The following is a 23,679-nucleotide window of genomic DNA, read 5'->3' on the forward strand; positions in this document are numbered from 1 at the left end:
CACCGAGCTTTCAGCATTCTGCTGTAGCACTACGCCTATAATGCTTTGATTCTTTTTTGTTCCGGTTTCCCTACATCTCATGATTCACTGCCATTCAACACCGTACTCGAAACTTAAACTCTAAGGAATTATTCCTCAAATTAAGGACTATGTTTGCTACCAGTGGACTTCACTAGGCCAAGAATGCTCTCTTTGCCTTGGTAGTCTGCGTCTTATGTCCTCCTTACTTCGTTCGTCACGGGTTATTTTGCTTCCAAAGTAGCAGAATTCCTTAAATTCGCCTACTACCCGATCACCAATGTTGATGTTAAGTTTCTCGCTAGTCTCATTTCTGTTGCTTCATTACTTTCGTCTTTTTCCGGCTTACTCTCAATCCACATTCGGTAGTCATTAAACTGTTCATTCCATTCAACAGATTCATAAACTATTCTTCACTTCCTCCAAGGACTGCAAAGCCATTAGTGAATCTTATCGTTGATACCCTTTCACATCGAATTTTCCTCCCACTCCTGAACCTTTCTTTTATTTCCGTCATTGTTTCTTCGACTGAACGGTAGGGGCGAAAAATTGATTCCCGCTTTCGCAACAAGATTTGATTTATTACATATCTCCCTGAATTGCCTATTCTTCGCCTTCTTCATAAATTGGTACAAATGCCTTCCGTAGAATTTTACATTCAAAAATCATTATCTTTGTCTCTATGCACTCACATATTCTGCACATTTGTATTTTAACCCTCGCAATACTACTTTATGCTCATCGTTTGAAAATATTGTAATCTAGTCACGTATCACATCTTTTAAAATTTTGAAAAATTTTTTTCTTTTAAGTAATTCTAGTACCATATCCCATAAATGTTTTAAATTTTTCAGTTAAACTAAATCTTAATACTTGATATCGTTTTCCGCATTGAATGTCATATTCATACGTTCAGGTGAAAAATCATAGGATAACTCTTAATATCGTGTCGGAGCTCGTTTTACCCGGCTTAATGCAGCAGCTCGACGTGGCATGGACTCAACAAGTCGTTGGGAGTCTCATGCAGAAACGTTGAGGCATGCTACCTCTATAGCCGTCCATAACTGCGAAAGTGTTGTCGATGCAGCACCACTCGATTGTGTCACAACTGTGTAACCTCCCCACTACGTGTTTCTGCATGAAATTTAGCCCAGAATTACTCCCATTCTGTAAAATGTCTACGTATTAACAAAACTAAGTACCCAGAAACTGTTATTCAGCTTAAACTCGTATGCTAACCATTGACTAAACAGAACCTAATTTGAATTGAGCTGTAACTGGTCTGAATACAACTTGACTTTATATCAAATGGGGAACTGAAGTAAAACAATTATCTGGCTCTAATCAAAATTTCCATTTACCTCGCGTCTTGAAAACATTGTTGCAGATTTATCGAGAGCACAACAGCCAACTGCAAGCAAGCAGCGACTAAGCTAGATATCTATTTTTAAATAAAATTTCCAAACTATATTCAAACTATTGCATAATACATAGTGCCTTGTAATAATGCATAACGATAAACCTTGCTTAAACAGTGAGATGGGGAGAGTACCCATTCCTATGAAATGATATTCCAGGACAACGATTTTAGAATAAAATGTGTATTCAAAAAGATAGAAAAATTTTGCATGATTTTCACACTTGGCATTGGTCTGAACAATACTATGCTTAAAAAGCGAACAATGATTTGAAAAAGGTATAATTTTAACAATGAATTCCTTTTTAAAAACCAAACAACTTAATCAGTTGATATCTTAATGCATGACTCAGGGAAGTGGGGTGATCTTTCTCTCAGCTCTGAGAAAGTTAACTAGCTGACAATATTAATGCTAACAAATTAACTGCGCAGTGTTGCAGTCTAACCTCAAAATTCTTCTTTCTTACTTTCAACATTGCAGCCCAGTCAGCAATCGTGATAATCTAATATCTACGTAACTATCAGCCTCGATTGCTGTAATGAAACCAACCTTTACCTAGGTTTCACCCCAAATAATTGAGCCTTCCTCAGAAGATATACCTGAATCTATAATTTGTCTAAGAAGGCATGGTCTGGAAATAAAACTATAACAGCCTGAATAGGCATTGTCACATTTTAAAAATGCGGTATATAAGTACTAAGTCAACTCTAAGACTTAAGCTCTGGTGTGTGCCTCGTCTCCATGGACGCCGTTCGGTGGGCCTCGGGAGCTCACGTGAAACTCAATTATTTCTAGACCATGCCCTCTTAGACAAATTATAGATTCAGGTATATCTTCTGAAGAAGGCTCAATTATTTGGGCTGAAACCTAGGTAAAGGTTGGTTTCATTACCGCAGTCGAGGCTGATAGTTTCTTATATATTCAAAATTCTTCTCTTCATGATGTAACACCATAGCTCTAATGCTCTACTGCTTTATTTCACCTTTTGTTTTATTTAATGTTACATCGTTGAGTTTCATTAATGTGTTTGATTGAATCGAAAACACAAAATTGTATACACCTTTCTTTGTAAAAATTTTGATGTCTTTTAGAGTGCAGGAAGTGTAATCCATGATCAAATTATATGTTTTGTCTTTGTCATATAATCTCTTTGGTTATCTTTAAAATTAAATAATTTTATTTAAATAATTTTGTGTATAACTACCAATATATGCAAATGTTCTGTTTTATTTAAAATATTTGTTTGCTGTTATGTAAACTGCTGACCTTCACTTAAGGTTCTTAGTTATTTGGTATGTAAAAGGTGTTGTGGTTCCCCTCGAGAATGGAACTGTGTAGCGCATGCAAATTGTGGTTGGTCTAGGTAGAAAAGGTAGAAAAAAAGTCAGTCGGGGACGAGCTACCGAACTGTGAACTGGTCATGTGAACGTTGTATATTGTGCTGGTTCCGAGGGAGGCTTTTCCTGACGCTTTCCAATGCCTCGGATGGATGGATAAAGAGCTGGAACTATTCTGAAATTGGTATCTATCATCGCCACCAAGAAATTACAGAGTCCAGCAATTCTACCTGCAAACCCACTTACCAACATGCATTCGCCATCACGTTGCGCAATCACAAGAAAGGAACCAAGAATTGTAAATATGTAAAGTGAAGGATCAGCTCATTGGATTTTTAGTAACTTATACTCGATCTCTTATACCCACCTTGATTTTTATCCCTCTGTCATATTTCCACTTAGGGTCCTTACCATGCTAAAGTGATTACCGAGTGACCTCATTGAAAGAACATTAAAGCCTAGTGTTTTAACTAATTAATGCCTCTTGAACATAGTAAAAAGAAAGTTAATGTGGCAAGAGAGTGAGCTAATGTAATGATGCTTCCTGAAAATAGTTTTTCTATTAAAACTGCTTATTAATATGTTGTTGCCAACTTCAAAATTAAAAGTTCTTAAAACTGAGCCTTGTAAAGTTTTGCTTAGTAAATGGTCACATTGCTGCCTATTGTAAATCGCAAAAGGCGAGTCAGTTTCTCACAGATATGTCAAGTTGTGTTCTACTGCAATAAGAGTTGAGAACTAATACTGTTGAAGGTTATATGTTCATACTTGTTAAGGGCTTGTTTCTTTAGTGTATTGAAAGTGTGTTTAGCGTGCTCTACTACAGTGGTCAAGATTAAGGGACCCCCTCCACTGAAAGTAGTTCAAATGCACAAAGTTACTTAATTATAGCAAATTTCAATTAGTCTTGCTATTCAAGTCAAATTCTGTACAATATTGGGTTCCTCTTGTGTATTAAAAGTGCATATTAATGTTGTAACAGGATCCATAGTTTGTCTATTGTGCTCATGCTACATAACGATTAATAGAAAGACAACTATCTATGAAAACAGTAACTTCTTTATTCAAAAGACATTGAAAAGTAATCTGTTAGTGAATTCCATTTAACTTTCATTCTAAATAGAAAAGTATTTAACTGTGAGAGACTTAATCTGTGACCGGTTCATAATTTTGCAGTGAACTACATTTACAATTTTATGCCAGCTAGGAAAATGTTTGAAAAGTAATGCTGAACCTATGTCCAATTTGTGATTCTACAGTGAATATTAATAATAATGTTATTAAGACCATTCAGTTTGAATAAGCCCTGAAAGTAATAGTGTGTATTGTTATCTGGTATATTTATGCAAATAGTTTGTTCTACTCTGTCAACTCCAAACTTAACGTTAACATATGCAGGTGTCAGAGTTCATTGCACTCGCGTGTGGCTAAATATAGGTTGTGTTTGTCCGTTAAAGTTACTCATACCTACTTTCTTAAACAAGAACATTAATCATTCTCATGCCTAATTAGGCTGGCGACCGTTTTTTTTTATTCTTTGAACAGTGTGGATAAGTAAAATTTTGTTTGTTACTGTTTAAATATTTACGTAATTTTGACTTTCACTTCCGATAAGCCACCTCCGTTAGGTACAACACGGCCAACATAACAAAATTCCTCTCAGAGGGTGACATTGCTCTGCTTCTTTATAGTATAACTGCTTGAATAAAAATAATTTCATTATACAAACTGCCTCCAGCTTTGACGTTATAGTATAGCAGTAGTGGACACTAGTGTTATACGTGGCTTTTCCGTGAGGACTATTTGTTCTGTTCGGGCATAATACTTAATAAACCAAATTTTGTATATGTCTGCATAAGCTACGCAAACGCTGTTGCTGTGTTATAAAGAATAATAACATTAGTCAAAATTTATATTTTTTTCGCCTTCCTTACTGGCATTTACAATATTTCTTTCTTCACCTAACAGATACAACCACAAGTCAACACAGCACTACTGAATACGTCCGTCACCTGCCACACGTCAACTAACAATGTATCAGACTAAGCAGAGGCAGAGACCGTGCCACAACAAGAGCTAGAGTATTGAACAGTAACAGAACATGCTCTCTCTCTGACGTGCACATCGATAACTTATAAAAATCAAAATGACATGCTCACCTTGCAAGCGCTCGATGGGATTCGTGTCGGGCGATATGATAGGCCAAATCATTCATTCTAATTGTTCAGAATCTTCTTCAAACCAATCGCGAACACATGTGGGGCCGGTGACATGTCGCACTGTCAGCCATAAAAATTCCATCGTTGTATGGGAACATGAAGTCAACGAATGGCTGAAAATGGTCACCACGTAGCCGAACATAACCATTCCCAGTTAATGATCGGTTCAATTGCACCAGAGGACCCAGTCTGTTCAATGTAGGCACAGCTCACACCATTATGGAGCCACCACCAGCTTGCAAAGTGCTTTGTTGTCAACTTTGGTCAATGGCTTCGCGAGGACTCCGCCACACTCAAATCCTACCATCAGCTCTTACTAACTGACATCGGGTCTCATCTGGACAAGAGGAGCAGGGCACTATTGGTGAAGCTCTATTATCAAAACAACAGTAATGGTGCTGCTGCCCTTTGAGAATATCGTCAGCTGAAAGGATTACGGAAGGGCCCTCTTTCTCCACTTGCTTTTCTAATCATGATAAAGAAGTTCGAATCGACTGTAGAACTGGGCGTCGCTCCAGGAAGAGGTCGATGACCATTTGCGCCACAGGTCGTTGATAAAATCGCTGTTGCTATGGCAGACAACGCTACGCGCAATTCCCGATCGTCAGGTAGTGTGCGTGCTGTGTTACGACAGTTGAACATCCCGTAGTCCACTGTACGGAAGGTGCTTCGAACGATTCTCAAATGGTATCCGTACAAGACCCATATCGTACAGCAGTTTGCACTACAGAATCCACAACGACGCGTTGACTTCGCTCTCTACTTTCTCGCAAGGATTGAAGCTGACGAGAGCTGGCCATGGACCATCCTATGGACAGACGAAGGTCATTTTTCTCTGAACGGGTGAGGTGAACACACAGAATTTGCGAGTGTGGAAATCTTCACCTCCAGTCACAGAGCATGAAGTCCCATACGAGTCACAGTATGGTGTGGCTTCACGGCTACGTTCATCATTTCCCCATTCTTTTTTGAACAGGTTGGCGCTCAAGGACCAAAGACGTCCAGTTTGACTGGCCAGCTTTAACTGCGATATGCTTCGCCAGCATGTCATACCCGCCCTACAGGAGAGAAATCAATTGAACTCACCAGTTTTCATGCAAAATGGGACCCCACCGGACATCGCTCGTGAACTTCACCTGCTTCGAATTATCAGCCGATCGTTTCCATATGCTTGGCCGCCACGATCACCTGATCTCACTCCCTGTGATTTCTGGTTGTGGGGCTACCTGAAGGACAGTGATTACCAGGATAACATTCTCACATTGCTGATCTGAAGCGCAGCATCTCAAGAGAGGTAGCCAGCATACCTACGGACATGCTTCGTTCTGCTATGCAGAATGCAATCCTGCGCTTTCAGACTCTTCTGGACACTGGTGGACGCCATATTCATCCCCTTTTGTAGGAGTAATGGTACCGGTATGTAATGGTATTAATGGTATAATGTACAGCAGCAGCACATTAAAAGTGTTTCAGTTGAATTGATTCTGCACTATTTCTCATCCCCATGTCTTCTACATTAATGCTACAAAATTTGAAACTTCCTGGCAGATTAAAATTGTGTGCCGGACAGAGAATCGAACTCGGGACCTTTGCCTTTCGCGGGCAACTGCTCTACCAACTGAGCTACCCAAGCACGACTCACGCCCCCTCTTCACAGCTTCACTTCTGCCAGTACCTCGTCTCCTACCTTCCAAACTTTACAGAAGTTCTCCTTCGCAGGATGCCGGCATGGTAGCTCAGCGTGTTCGGTCAGAGGGTTAGCAGCCCTCTGTAATAAAAAACTGAGCTAATCGATCAACAACGAACTTAAACGGATGTCTTACGACGTCCGCCCCGAGCAGATGCAACGAACGAAATGAGAACAAAATGAGATTTAAAAAAAACAGTTGGTAGAGCACTTGCCCGCGAAAGGCAAAGGTCCCGAGTTCGGTTCTCTGTCCGGCACACAATTTTAATCTGCCAGGAAGTTTCGAATTTTGTAGCATTAATTTAGAAGACATGGGGATGAGAAATAGTGCAGAATCAGTTCAATTGAAACACTTTTAATGTGCTGCTGCTGTACATTATAGAAGTCTCTAAATCCGGGCCTTTGCCATTTACAGGTTTTCTCTTAAAAATGGCTGAGAGAAAATAAGCGAAAAATCACATTTCCTAGATTTCATAGCTTCGTTTTTTAAACGATATTTTTCGAATTCATCACATAATACATAGCGTATGTAATACCGAACGTTTCTGAACGCACAACACAATTTAGTTTCTCCATGATTATATCTGAATTATTATATAATGAGCCCACCACTCTGCCCGAGGACGTGCACAGTGTGGAAATATCCATGTGATGCTACTGCTACTCATGTGGTAGCATTCAACGCCGTAGGTAAAGAACAATGTACAGGCTGTATCTAGACACACTGTCTGTACACTTAACACAGGTAGTATAACATTATTCGTGGCAATGAGTCCCCCCATGAACCATGGACCTTGCCGTTGGTGGGGAGGCTTGCGTGCCTCAGCGATACAGATAGCCGTACCGTAGGTGCAACCACAACGGAGGCCAGACAAACGCGTGGTTCCTGAAGAGGGGCAGCAGCCTTTTCAGTAGTTGCAGGGGCAAAACTCTGGATGATTGACTGATCTAGTCTTGTAACACTAACCAAAACAGCCTTGCTGTGCTGGTACTGCGAACGGTTGAAAGCAAGGGGAAACTACAGCCGTAATTTATCCCGAGGGCATGCAGCTTTACTGTATGGTTAATGATGATGGCGTCCTCTTGGTTAAAACATTCCGGAGGTAAAATAGTCCCCCATTCGGATCTCCGGGCGGGGACTACTCAAAAGGACGTCGTTATCAGGTGAAAGAAAACTGGCGTTCTACGGATCGGAGCGTGGAATGTCAGATGCCTTCATCGAGCAGGTAGGTTAGAAAATTTAAAATGGGAAATGGATAGGTTAAAGTTAGATATAGTGGGAATTAGTGAAGTTTGGTGGCAGGAGGAACAAGACTTTTGGTCAGGCGAATACAGGGTTATAAATACAAAGTCAAATAGGGGTAATGCTGGAGTAGGTTTAATAATGAATAAAAAAATAGGAATGCGGGGAAGCTACTACAAACAGCATAATGAACGCATTATTGTGGCCAAGATAGACACAAAGCCCACGCCTACTACAGCAGTACAAGTTTATATGCCAACTAGCTCTGCAGATGACGAAGAAATTGAAGAAATGTATGACGAAATAAAAGAAATTATTCAGATAGTGAAGGGAGACGAAAATTTAATAGTTATGGGTGACTGGAACTCGGTAGTAGGAAAAGGGGAGAAGGAAACATAGTAGGTGAATATGGATTGGGGCTAAGAAATGAAAGAGGAGGCCGCCTGGTAGAATTTTGCACAGAGCACAACTTAATCATAGCTAACATTTGGTTCAAGAATCATAAAAGAAGGTTGTATACATGGAAGAAGCCTGGAGATACTGACAGATTTCAGATAGATTATATAATGGTAAGACAGAGATTTAGAAACCAGGTTTTAAATTGTAAGACATTTCCAGGGGCAGATGTGGACTCTGACCACAATCTATTGGTTATGAGCTGTAGATTAAAACTGAAGAAACTGCAAAAAGGTGGGAATTTAAAGAGATGGGACCTGGATAAACTGACTAAACCAGAGGTTGCACAGAGTTTCAGGGAGAGTGTAAGGGAACAAATGGCAGGAATGGGGGAAAGAAATACAGTAGAAGAAGAATGGATAGCTTCGAAGGATGAAGTAGTGAAGGCAGCAGAGGATCAAGTAGGTAAAAAGACGAGGGCTAGTAGAAATCCTTGGGTAACAGAAGAAATATTGAATTTAATTGATGAAAGGAGAAAATATAAAAATACAGTAAATGAAGCTGGCAAAAAGGAATACAAACGTCTCAAAAATGAAATCGACAGGAAGTGCAAAATGGCTAAGCAGGGATGGCTAGAGGATAAATGTAAGGACGCAGAGGCTTATCTCACGAGGGGTAAGATAGATACTGCCTACAGGAAAATTAAAGAGACCTTTGGAGAAAAGAGAACCACTTGTATGAATATTAAGAGCTCAGATGGAAACCCAGTTATAAGCAAAGAAGGGAAAGCAGAAAGGTGGAAGAAATATATAGAGGGTCTATACAAGGGCGATGTACTTGAGGACAATATTATGGAAATGGAAGAGGATGTAGAGGATGTAGATGAAGATGAAATGGGAGATACGATACTGCGTGAAGAGTCTGACAGAACACTGAAAGACCTGAGTCGAAACAAGGTCCCGGGAGTAGACAACATTCCATTAGAACTGCTGACGGCCTTGGGAGAGCCAGTCCTGACAAAACTCTACCATCTGGTGAGCAAGATGTATGAGACAGGCGAAATACCCTCAGACTTCAAGAAGAATATAATAATTCCAATCCCAAAGAAAGCAGGTGTTGACAGATGTGAAAATTACAGAACTATCAGTTTCGTAAGTCACGGCTCCAAAATACTAACGCGAATTCTTTACAGACGAATGGAAAAACTAGTAGAGGCCGACCTAGGGCAAGATCAGTTTGGATTCCGTAGAAATATTGGAACACGTGAGGCAATACTGACCCTACGACTTGTCTTAGATGCTATATTAAGGAAAGGCAAACCTACGTTTCTAGCATTTGTAGACTTAGAGAAAGCTTTTGACAATGTTGACTGGAATACTCTCTTTCAGATTCTGAAGGTGGCAGGGGTAAAATATAGGGAGCGAAAGGCTATTTACAATTTGTATAGAAACCAAATGGCAGTTATAAGAGTTGAGGGGCATGAAAGGGAAGCAGTGGTTGGGAAGGGAGTGAGACAGGGTTCTAGCCTATCCCCGATGTTATTCAATCTGTATATTGAGCAAGCAGTAATGGAAACAAAAGAAAAATTCGGAGTAGGTATTAAAATCCGTGGAGAAGAAATAAAAACTTTGAGGTTCGCCGATGACATTGTAATTCTGTCAGAGACAGCAACGGACTTGGAAGAGCAGTTGAACAGAATGGACAGTGCCTTGAAAGGAGGATATAAGATGAACATCAACATAAGCAAAACGAGGATAATGGAATGTAGTCGAATTAAGTCGGGTGCTGCTGAGGGTATTAGATTAGGAAATGAGACTCTTAAAGTAGTAAAGGAGTTTTGTTATTTGGGGAGCAAATTAACTGATGATGGTCGAAGTAGAGATGATATAAAATGTAGACTGGCAATGGCAAGGAAAGCGTTTCTGAAGAAGAGAAATTTGTTAACATCGAGTATTGATTTAAGTGTCAGGAAGTCGTTTCTGAAAGTATTTGTATGGAGTGTAGCCATGTATGGGAGTGAAACATGGACGATAAATAGTTTAGACAAGAAGAGAATAGAAGCTTTCGAAATGTGGTGCTACAGAAGAATGCTGAAGATTAGATGGGTAGATCACATAACTAATGAGGATGTATTGAATAGGATTGGGGAGAAGAGAAGTTTGTGGCACAACTTGACTAGAAGAAGTGATCGGTTGGTAGGACATGTTCTGAGGCATCAAGGAATCACCAATTTAGTATTGGAGGGCAGCGTGGAGGGTAAAAATCGTAGAGGGAGACCAAGAGGTGAATACACCAAGCACATTCAGAAGGATGTAGGTTGCAGTAGGTACTGGGAGATGAAGAAGTTTGCACAGGATAGAGTATCATGGTGAGCTGCATCAAACCAGTCTCAGGACTGAAGACCACAACAACAACAACACGAGTCCTATTTCGGAAATATATGTGTCTGTTGGTATTGTTGAGAACAATGTCCTGGATTGAAAAAAATTTGGTTCTCCTGCTTTAAGTTAAAACTAATGAAATAACAGCATTTAATAGACACTGGTTTGGAAAAGTTGTAAACTTAAAGTACTGCACGGACATTCTGCAAGAATGTGGTGCACAAGAGTTTTCAACGTGCCCACAGGAAGATGCTGACTTGTAACAAGAGTGTTATGGTCGAAATAAGAGGTAAAGTCTGCAAATACTTTCAACTAGAAGAAGTGCAGCGAGGGACGGAGCTAATTGTTAAAGCCATAAAAGAGATAGTTTACAGGAAATAAATTATATGTGTATAACTTCTTTGTACTTCTCGAAAGATTGGCCGGAAGAAGAAGTACATGGTTCAGAAATAGATTTATAATATAGGTTAAAAATTAAGCTGGATATTATAAGTACGCCAAACTGACATAGAGAAGGAATTATTTTCTGTATGCAAATCTATATGCAGCAACGAATAAAAATTTTGTACAATGATATTTGTTTTCGTATTTTCTTCCCCACCATTGCTTCCTAAAAAAGTCTCCCACTTAACGATATCTACGCAAATGGGAAGTGTGTTGTAGGGTTACTCCGAAAAATTACCAAAACTAAGTAGCTTAAGGCAAAACCACCCTCACTTAGTACCTATATGAAGTAGTAAGGTATAATTCCGAGGAACGCGACATGTTTGGATATGCATCTGATAACCATTACGGCATAACACCCAAGAACAAGAACATTATCAGACTGATGAAACACGAGGCAAATGTACTGCAGTTTCAGGAGTCTATGGGGCTCACATCCAAAATATATGCACACCATATAGATGGAGGTGCCATCTCAGGGTGGTCTATGGGCGTGCTCTGCGCGACCTCACAGTCTCTCGCGAATGAAGACTAACGGAATGTCTGTGCGATGGTGGTGCTTACAGGAAAAAATATCACCAACACTGCGATTCCAATAAAGCTGACTCTTACATCAGCGATTTGGGCCAGAACTGGTAGTGTTTACTACTTGTAGGGTGCAGCTTCTACTCATAGGTGAAGAATAGGCGCAAGAGTGGCAGGCCACGACGTCAAACAAGTCAGAAGACTGATGACTCAAAAAAGAAGTAGGATAAAATAATATATCAATGGACTAGGCGAAAATAGACAGTGACGTTACTTTATCTGGAATGGGTTGCAATGACCTGCTTAGGTGTCAAGTTTGTTTTCACTTATTAATAGACTGCACATGTTTAATTTAAGGGGTGGCCAGGCACCCTTTCTGAATAAGTGTTCTGACTGTGTGTAGTGTTACTTATGTGAACGTGAGCAACATAGGAATCACACAGCCGACCGGTTGCAAAAAAGTGTTTGGTACACTGACCTAGGTTTCGACATCTCTAAGGGTAACTTCATCACAATGAAACTTTGAGAAACTGCAAAATTACTGTCAGAATTAAGACAAGATAGGCGACTTGGGAAACTGAGACGTGACTTGGATACCAGCCTGGTATTCACCTAGTGGTATGTGAGAAACCACCTAAAAACCACATCCAGGCTGTCCGGCACACTGATCCTAGTCATTAATCAGAAAAATGTGCTAGACATGGGGCCGCTGTCACACCTCCCCATCCCGGAAGCGGCGTTTTGACAAGCACAATTATCCAAGCAGGTACACGCCAAACAGCAATGAACAAATAATTTCAAAAACAAACATTAATTTGAATATCTATATAAAAATGGGAACTGTTAATGAAGTTTATGTGTTTATTGATCTAAAATTATTGTCTTACTTAAATTATCGTACATTCCAGGTTTTCCTGGCCAGTTTTTTAATCCTTGATGATTTTTGATTTGTAAGTATTAGATAGTGCATCAAGCCATGTTTAAATGTAAAGCTCGAGACATCGTCAGAGGCTATAAAGAATCAGATAGCAGTTTTGAAATTAAACCAGTTCAGAGAGCAGAGCTGCTTATATGTATCCATGTAACGGTCTCTTTGAGACATCAGAAGAGTGCCTAAGAGTGGTGAGTCGCACCATTAGGGTGGCTGTGTATGTTCTGGAGCAGATAACAATCTTATCTGAAAGTCATGGATAAGATTAGGGGTATTAGTTTACTCTAACGGCGTCAGATAACACACTTGAACGACTTATATTCATGCCACCTCCCCCCCTTCCCACCCATCGTATCAGGAAACCACCAGGAACTGATCAAGGTCACCCAGACGAACTCTCAACCCCTTTCCTCTTCCCCCTCTACCCATCCTCTCCCGACTTCCTGGACCAATGACTTCCCAGATTCACCTTGTATAACTGGGGCACTTAAGAGGTGGGGTTCATTCTGGGCCTGTACGTCATAGGGAGAGGGTCATGTTGTGTATATTTGTTAATAAGACCTTAGGTTAACCAATGTCTCTCGAGCTCTATTTCGTAATAACAGTTTACCATTACATCAATCGAGGCAACAGCACAGACTATAAAAGGACATTAAAAATTAAGAGAAAAGAATCCACAACCTCTCAATGTCTATGACACTATGAACATCAAGTTATTATATTCCCTGTAAAGTTCTAGTTATGTGTGTGTCTGAAAACATTTAATACTCCCAACTTATTTTTTCTTGTATCCCTTGTCCCTTGGTGCCTTACTTGTTTGAACGGACAGCAGAAGATGATGCTATTGTGCCGTTTATACTAATTGTATTTGATTTAAACATGATATAACATGGTTTCAAAAAATGGTTCAAATGGCTCTGAGCACTATGCAACTTAACTTCTGAGGTCATCAGTCGCCTAGAACTTAGAACTAATTAAACCTAACTAACCTAAGGACATCATACACATCCATGCCCGAGGCAGGATTCGAACCTGCGACCGTATCGGTCGCTCGGTTCCAGACTGTAGCGCCTAGAACCGCACGGCCACTCCGGCCGGCTATAACATGGTTTAATGTTAATAAAAATATTTCCTAACTTCGTTGTTAAATGCATTTTGCACAGCTGTAATCAGGGGCGAAATGAACGTTGGTGTTACTAATACAATGACGCCATTGATAGGCAGCTATTGCTATGGCCTAAATGCGTAAATGCGTGATCAGTGAAAGAGCCTGTGTCCAGAATTTGGTTCACGAATTCTGATCCATTTAAAGAAATACCCATCTTCTAGACTAATAATAGCGTTGAAATATTTACATTTCATCCACAATCAGACATCACTTTATTAGTTGTAGAGTAACAATCAAACATTGTGCTGACTCAAAGAAAATTCGTTCCCATCGTTAAGATAATTCCTTCTTCTCTACGTTTGCTAATCATACGGAACAAATAACAGTTAATCATTTACCAAAGAAGGAAGAGGAATTATAAAACCACACCCACCCAGACACGTAATTACTCTCAATCTCCATCTGTTTTACGTATTTCTTGCGTTTGTTCAGTATTCTGCTCAATTTTAAGTGTTTTTTCACATGTTTTTTCAATTTTTACGATTACACAAGCTCCATCCCTTTGCCACTCGAGGTCCATTAGTTAACAGCAATTTAATATTATGTAATCTGGGGCACCAGCAGAGACCGCATCTAGCCAGCGATGTAAGTACTCTCATTCTTCTCCAATTTTACATATTTTTCACCAATTTTCGTATTTTTTCGTATTTTCCATTTTTTACGTATTTTTCCACTTCTTTCGTATTTCGTCCCATTACAAAAACCCCATCCAACTGTTCTCGATGGCCTGTCGATGTTATTACACTCTCAGCCAATCACAGTGTGGCTTTACTAGTGTGTGTGACGTCATATGTATGAGTTAGAAATAGACACATTGGTTGAAATAATGACGTCATACCAAAAGTCATAAACAATGCAACTTGACCGATTTCCGACCCCTGCTAAGTGTGTGTGTGAAATCTTATGGGACTTAACTACTAAGGTCATCAGTCCATGAGCTTACACACTATTTAACCTAGATAGGACAAACACACACACCCATACACGACTGCAGCGCCCTAGACCGCTCGGCTAATCCCGCGCGGCCCCTGCTAATTCACCGCTCCATTACTTCTTTATGTAACGTCACAGTAAAATTCTCTTGCTTTCAACGAAAGATACTGCGTGTGTATAAGAATAAACACAGCAGTACAAAATACTCATCTAGAACTGACATTGTGAATTATTAGAATAAGAAAAAGGCGAAACGCGTCTGGAAAAAATAAATTAAGTTGCAGCAAGAAAACGCAGTTTTATTTACAAAACAAAGTACTTCTGTGCTTGCTGCAGAGGATGGCCATGCAAAAAAACTTGTTAATTATTAGATGTTGTGCACAATTTTAGTCTATCCACACCTTTAGATGAGTTGTGTATATCCACATCTCGGTGAAGTGAGACCGGTGGAAACACGTGGCAGAAGTAACACAACTCAGTAAATAAACTCTTGAAAAGTCATCCATACGGTACTAGGGTGTGTTAAAACGAGCTCGTTCTCATAATGGTGGAAACAATGACGTCTTAGCATTATTCTGATTCTTCCAACCAAAGATACCGTGTGTATTAGAAATAACACAGCGCTGCAAAAAAAACACGCACCTAGAGAGGTGAACAGCGTCTCAAAGCCACCGTCCTAAGTAGCTTGCAGGACAGAGCACCATTCGAACTCCGACATGTGAAGTATAGCTGTGGATACTGCTCCAAACCAGCAGAGGCGAGGAAGCTGCATAGTAAACTGTAATCGTCTGCAACCTGGCGGCTGACACAAGTGACACCGCTACAAAATCAGTCATTCAGGGAGAGAACATCCCGTCACAGCAAAACAGTCGTAACTCACAGACAACTACATGTTCACCAGTGAAAATCTGTGGACGATTTTGTAACTAAATGCTGCTAACAGTTAAGTTACACGCATTCCCCTCCACTCCCCCTTTCTCTCTGCACCAATAAGAAAGATGCTATCCCATCCTCTCCCAACAATCTGTAATATCTCTTTATATTCGATGAATTATTCTGATACAATTCTACCCTTGAATGACGTTTACTAATTTTCTATCTTCATACTCGCAGAATCCATGCGCAAAGGAGTTTCATACAATAGCTATGCCATGAGCGCATAATTATTCTTTGTAGTACTCTCTCTGGTGGTTGTTAAAAAAATCTTCCGAGATTGTCTTCGTGCCGATTAGCCTGAACATTGTTTGAAGAATTGTAATCTGAATATTGAGATTTATGACAGAAGACAACTGATACGAAATTGTACGATTAAAAGGGAAATATTATATATTGCTCCTTCATACAAAAGATGTGTAACAATTTACATTATTTGACATTTGAGAATTAATGATATTGATCGATATATTGCGTAGTTGTTAATCAACAGGGAACTTCCGAAAGACTGGATACGAACCTGTATTTAATAATCCAAGAGCTCCATTACTTCTTCGGAAGGTTAAACTTCATCAAAGCCAAATATCCGCTTGATCTGAGGTTTCCCGACTGACTATACAACGCTCCCAAAAATACGAGGCATTTTATTTGTACAGATTAGCAGACTGCCCCAAAGCACGAGCCTGCAGAGAAGAAGAATCATCGCCCGATTTCATTCTAACAAGTTTCCTTTTATGAATGATTGATTGCTCGAACGAATTGAGAGCTACATAATTACATAGATAGCAGGAAAAATTACAAATCGATATAAAACTAGCACTTATGCGTGGGTGATCCTATGTTCAGCCAGACAGCGCTCCCAAGAGGAATGAAGACACGTAATGGTACTTACTATTTCTAAACAAAATAAACCCTGCAATATTTTTGGTATACGTTACTTTAAGTCTCATATGTTAACTATACGAAAATCTGTGTATCGCCATCGTTATTATCGTCATTTCCACTGATGCACAGAGTTCCAAAGACACACGATAGACTACTATGCCCTGCAGTATCAAAAAATCATTGCTACGAAAAACTTATCTATTCATTAAGAATGCGTCGTGGACAGGTAATGCATTACTAATAACCTGCCACAATACAAAATTTATAGAAATAAACCTAGCAATATTATTAGTTTGGGGCTATATTAATTAGTTTGGGGCTATATTATACGACTCCTAAATAGAATATTTCAAGCCCTCTGCCTGTGGATATAACAAACAGTTCACAACAAAAAATTGCAGAACACTGGCCGACAAAATAAAAGACAATACGAGTCTGCTACTAATGGGAGGAGACACCACCAACTTACAAGAGTTACATAAAACTATGAATGAACTAGACGCTAAAATCAAATTCGTAATGGGACCCGGAAGCAATAAAATTATAAGTTTTTGCACCTGACAATCAAAAATAGTCATAGTAATAACGAGCACAAATTTGAAATATACAGAAAACATTCGACGTCAGACAATATTATTACCGCAAAGTCTTGCCACCTGAAAACACACAAATATGAACATTTTAAAACAGTGATTACCATACTATTAAATCTACCTTTATAGCATACAGCCATACAAAAAGAGTTGGCAATCCTTACTTACGTAATTCAACAAAATGACTTCGATCCAAGCATAGCAGGAGAACTATACGAAAAACATAATAAACCTAAACCTACCAAGATCCACAACATAAAACTAACAAAATAAATACCCATAAAACAAAAGTTTATATAAATGCCAGAAACTTACGTAGGACACATATCCAACAAACTACACACATTGTAAAAGAAGAAAACAAATTCGCATATAGAACCGGACACTATCTCAAAACACTAATCCATTCCAATAAGCAAAACCACCACTACAAACACAACAAGGCATCTATAAATTCAGTTGTAAAGACTGTGATAAATTCTATTCAGGAAAAACAGACAGCAACCGTGAAATTACGTACGGAGAACGCAAAAAGGAATGGTGACACAAACCAACCCACGTTTTCCAACCACTTAAAAACAAAAAAAAACATTAGGCTGATCACATAACAAACGGAATGAAAATCTTACGTGTAACACCAAAGTGATTTAAAATGAACGTTTTGGAAGAAATGGCGACACAAACCAGTTCCCGTTTTCAACTGCTTCAAAACGAAAAACATGTGGCTGATCATGCAAAAAACGCAATGAAAATCTTGCATATAACGCCAAAGGGATTTAAAGTGAACTATTTGGAAGAAATCGAAATCTATATACACTCAAGGATAGCCCCTGATAAAACATTAAATGAGCCAGCGGAGCTGAGACATAAAAATTATATAGATAACTTTATTGAAATCATACACCTCGATTCTGGATAATAGAAACAATACAAAAGCAAATATATACACACTACGAAAACATAACAACTATTATACTACAACGCGATAGGTCATTATGACATATAGGCAAATAAATAATGGAGGTAAAAAAAGAAGGGAGATGGCGCTATAAACTTAACCATGGAGGTAATAAAAGAAGGGAGATGGCCAGGAGGTAAAATAAAAAGAAGGTAAGTGGCGCTGTAGACTTATCATGGAGGTTAAAAAAGAAGCGAGGTGGCACTACGGCTTACGCCGTACGTTGTTTAAAGCCAGAGTGGGCGGGGCCTGCCGGAATTTTAAGTAGCCCAAAACATTCGCAGACTACTGTTTATGACTGCTTCTTGTCCAATATCTCTGTCGTTTGCAGGCAAAAACTGTTTTACATACTAAAAGTTATACAGCTTACATGAATAAGATAGAGTCAGGAAGGCAACTTCGAAAGTTTTTCTATTCTTGTATGCATATTTGTTCTAGTGATACGACAAAGTCAGAGACCGTCACGGGGAAGTGTCACCGCGGTTGACAATAGGGGTTTGAATGTGGTGAACCTAATGTTTTGGGCTTATTAAGATCGCGGACATCGGCTTCAAGTCTGTGACGTAATGCCACCTTTTTTTATTTCCAAGAGACACGATGTACGTTTTTTCGAAGTCAGAGTGGGTGGCGCCTGCCGCCGTTTTAAATAACCTAAACCATTAGCTGACTGCTGTTTACGACTGCTTCTTCTTCATTATTTGTGTTGTGTGTACGCAACTGCTGTTTTAAGTACTGAAAATTACAGTGCTTACGTGAATAACGTAGTGTCAGGAAGGCAATTTCGAACGTTTTTCTGTTTTTGAATGCGCATTTGCTATAGTAATACGACGCATTTGGCCTATGTAATGCAGCTTGTTTTTCTTTGATACATTTCGAATAACAAGAAGAGAAGGATGTGATGTGAAAAGGATGCTGTCGTATCCCATTTAATTCCACTTCTACTGTATTTACATCGTCAGCAAATCAAACTGAACTCCGAAATCAATGCTTATTTATTTACTGGTACTATTGTTTGTTCGTCACATGTCTAGCTTTCCATTCGTATCCACAACATTGTTAATGCTCACGTTGGCAAAAAACTTACCTACTCGTTCTTTGTTAGCCCGTAAACGTATGCAATGAGGAAAGAAGCAAAGCCTTCTATCGCATCTTGTGCATGTAAAGAAATTGAGCGGTTGTTTAAATGTCAACGAAACGGAACTGCATACGGACTGATAGGAAATCTAACGTCAAGTGATAGAAATAAAACCACTACAATGAAAGTAAATAGAACTTTAGATTCCGTTCGGATCGATTGGTACACCCGTAAACGACGCAATCTGGCATTTTTGATGAAACAAGTGCGTCTCCACACAATCAAAGAGCCAGATGCTGTTTGGGATGCGACCATGAAAGTCAGTAGAATTCCCATTGGTCGAAAATGGGCACGGGAATGTCAGAGCGATGTCACAGGGAAGTATCACCTCGGTGAACCATGGAGGTATAAATGCGATGAACATAATGTTTCTGGGCTACGTAAGATGGAAGTCGTCGGTTTCAAGTTTGTGACGTAATGATAAGTCCCTTTTTTTTTTTTTTTTCCTCCGTGGGAATGGCACTATAGACTTATGCTGATCGTTATATTGAAGCCAGAATGTGCGCGGCCTACTGCCGTCTTAAATAGCCCAAAATATTTGAGCCGTGCGCGGCTCGTCTTCATTCCGTTTATTGTTTGTCATCTTCCCTTACCGTACTGCCGTCTCGTTTTCTTGTTCCATTTACTGGCGTCACTAAATTCCTGCCTTACCTGCACGTGAGTGGCAGCAGTAGCGCTTATCGATAAGTGCTTTGTAGTACTATCTTTGGAGCGACCGATAGTATTTCCGGGTCTGTAAATCAGTCGGGCACGGAGCAGCAGTCGGGGACGGAACGCCAGTGAGGTGCCGACAGCCAGCAGTTGCCGACTGCTGGCGACATACATGAACTATCCAACGGAAGGAGAATAGAGCGGAAACGACCGCTGGTTGGTCGTTCCGTTGGTCGTGTCATCGGGCGACGGGTATTTGGTCGCCGACCGCTTATGGAAACTCGTGTATTTCGTCTTTTGACCATTTTTGGGCCTTGTCATCTTTCCGGACTTGGGTCGGTTCCTTACTTGTGCAGAGATGTTGTGGCCAATGGACAAGAGTCACCGAGTTCCGGACATCGAGTTGAGTCGGGTTGGAGCTGCAGTGAACTCCGGACAGCCAAGATTCGCCTGACCGTTGTCGACACTCATAACTTGAGTGGGGACGACCTTGGTTGGTCGTTCGGTCGGTCGTCTCATCGGACGACGTGTGTTTGGTCGCCGACCTGTTATGGCAATCTCTGTGTATGTGTGACTTGTCATTTCTCCTTGTTGTTCCACGGTGATTGGTTTTATGATTGTCCGAGTTCTTGGTGCAAGTGTTTATGTGGGACTGTGTGTAGCTACTGTGATTTCCACTGAGCAGATAAATGCCGTCTGCGTACTGGAGTAGTCAGTCGGTCGGTTGCGACAGAGCAGCGTGGAAGGGAATTGATTAGGTCATTGATTAGTTCTTAAGCCGTCCCTAGGTCGTCGTTCTGCCACACGATTACTTAGTGCTACGCTTGGCTGTCTGTCTCACCTAAACTGTTGTTACAGTTTCCTCCCCAGGCCCACCCTTGGGACACTTCTGAGCATCACTGTTTGTTGTTTGTGATTGTAATTTTATTTGGTCGCAGGTACTGTGCCAGGCCTTCAGCCGTTTATTAATATTGTCTGTTTTATGTTTAGTATATGGCCTTCAGCCGAACTTCATAACAACTGTAAGATTAGGCCTTCAGCCGTGTTTCATTGAAAATTTTTGTTGCTCTGTATTTAGGCCTTCAGCCACGTTTGTTTCAGAATCTGGCTTTAACATGTAAATCCTTGTCTGTAAGGTTTCTCTATAATTATCTTGAATTCTTGAAACGGCCTTCAGCCGTGTTCTGTAAATGTTAATCTGAAGGTGGTCTCTAATTATTCTTGAGTAATTGTTTGGGCCTTCACCCGACAAAATACTTAAAGTTTTCTTAAGATGTTTTTCTGATCCACTGTGTAAAAGCTTATCTTTAAAGGCTCTCTTTTATTATATAAAAGAAAAAATTATGGGGCTTTCAGCCGAAGAATTAATTTTAATTTTCCTTAATATGGTCTTCAGCCGGAATTTGTGAATGCTTGGCTTTTAAAGAATTTCCTTATCTGATCTGAAATATTATTTCGTGCTTTAGCCGAGAAGATATTGCGATTTTACTTAAGTAAGGCCTTGAGCCGTTACTCTAAATCCTGGCGTTTTAAAAGGAATCATTTAAACTTATTCCGGAGAAGTTACTTGGGCCCTTCGCCGTGAATTGATCTTGTTTTAAAGAGAAAACTGTGCATTAGTTTGAGGAATAAATTTGTGTGTTGTTGTATAACTAACAGTAACTGACCTTGGCCTCTTTCCACAACCTAATCCGCTCTGTGCTGCGAAACCAGATTACAATACAAGCATACTACTTTTTGCAACTGCTTCTTGTTCATTATATCTGCCGTGCTAAAAATTACAGTACTTACAGCATGTTGTGGATCCAACTAACACAGGTGGATCAACCTTTCGAATTATACCCCAGATCAGATGTTGGTGGATCTCTACTGAACATTATTACTGTGCAGATGGATCCCCACCATACTATTATCCCAGACTACGCACAGGTGGATCCACCCCGAACAATATTCCCAGATATAGTGCTTGATGGATCCCCCACGAACAATATCATGTACCTAAAGCATGCGGATCCATCTTTCAGCTGCTACTCTGTACTCGTTTCATCTGAGGTATCGTTCGAATGATAGAGCCACCTGCGTTAGGTACGGGATATTGTTATTGGTGGATCCACAACAGGCTACATAAGGGAATATTTTTGATGTAGCTTCCATGCACTTTGTTTGGGAATAATGTTGAAGCTGAATACACCTCCATAGAGTCTGGGATAATAGTGGGCAGGAGATATTTGCACAAAAATTCCTGGATAATGTTCAGTAGAGATACACCAACATATGGTCAGGGATAGCATCTGACAAGTGAATCCACCTGTCCAGCTAAAGGCTGACAGAAGGCTCAGAGACCCTAGAAAAAAAAGATATGGAATTTGCTACCTATCGAGAGGGAGAAACATGGTATCACACATACACTCTTAGAGATAAAAATATCATTATCAATGTGAGGTAATCGGCAGAGAGAGGCTGTACTGAGTAGCCATAAGAGAGGATATAGCACCAGATTTATATATATATATATAGTGAAAAGACGGTGCAGTCTAGAGACACACGGTGACACAAGGCGACACTATCATACTCCCACTATTTCTGTGTGCGTGAGGAAATGGTAATATTATTTTATCCTGATTACTCTCGTTTCCTCCCTCAATATATTTTAGGTGAAAGTCATATGTATTTGGAATAGTAAAAAAGTTTGGATGCATTGTTAACATATATAAATGGATCCCCAATTGACGTTACTGTATACGAAGTCATGAGAAGCTTGCTGATAAGAGTATAAAAGGGGCTTGTCCACGACATGGGCAGCATGTATTTATATTTACATGATTTCGATTAGCACCTAGTACTATTGCTCATCTTTTGTATAATTTACAAAACCATTTGTCCTATTCGTACATTTAACGCTTTTTCGATTGTTCTCTCTGCCAGTACCAGCTGCAGGAAGTTTACTGCTTTCGACACATTAAGAACTGAGTGTTTTGATAGGAAGTGGACTTATTTTGGTGACAGAGATGGCCGAATTTACAGTCAGCGTAGCTACTGCTCTAATGTCACCATCACTGCGTGGAAGGTGGTATCCAGCACTGATGGTCAGTCAGGGTCTTTTGATACCTACATCTATCGGTCTGCGAGAACCTGTCATCGTACTCTGCTTAAAATTTCGCCATGACACTTTATTATTACGTCAACTTTCAATTACACTCTTGCTACAAAGTGCTCTGGGTGGATTTAAAGCAAATTTCCTCCATTGGTATGCGTGTTAACATCATACAACACAGAAAAAATTTACACTATCGCTGGTTCCAGGGCATCCGGAGGAACGCACGCTGCAACACACATACACAACAGTGTGTAACTGCAAACTCAGTTGGACGGTATGACTGCAAATGTTAGCCGAGCGGTCTAAGGCGCTGCAGTCATGGACTGTGCGGCTGGTCCCGGCGGAGGTTCGAGTCCTCCCTCCGGCATGGGTGTGTGTTTTTGTCCTTAGGATAATTTAGGTTAAGTAGCGTGTAAGCTCAGAGACTGATGACCTTAGCAGTTAAGTCCCATAAGATTAAAAAAAAATGACTGCAAATGCTGCCATCTTGGGTCCATGTTGCTTGTCGTTGCTGGACCACACCACACCGCATGACCATAGGATACCCATGTCGCAGCAAACACACAGATACAATATAATGTAACTGGATTGCTAGTCCAACCACACTTAGAAGATATGACCAGAAGATGACACGACGGGTATTATTGTATTCATGACCTTACCCGAAGGTTTTTTGCTACTAGTATGAATAATCGTAACCTGTAAAGAAGCATTTGCTTTTGGTGAT

The sequence above is a fragment of the Schistocerca piceifrons genome, chromosome 5, assembly GCF_021461385.2.
Source record: "Schistocerca piceifrons isolate TAMUIC-IGC-003096 chromosome 5, iqSchPice1.1, whole genome shotgun sequence".
Classification (NCBI taxonomy): domain Eukaryota; kingdom Metazoa; phylum Arthropoda; class Insecta; order Orthoptera; family Acrididae; genus Schistocerca; species Schistocerca piceifrons.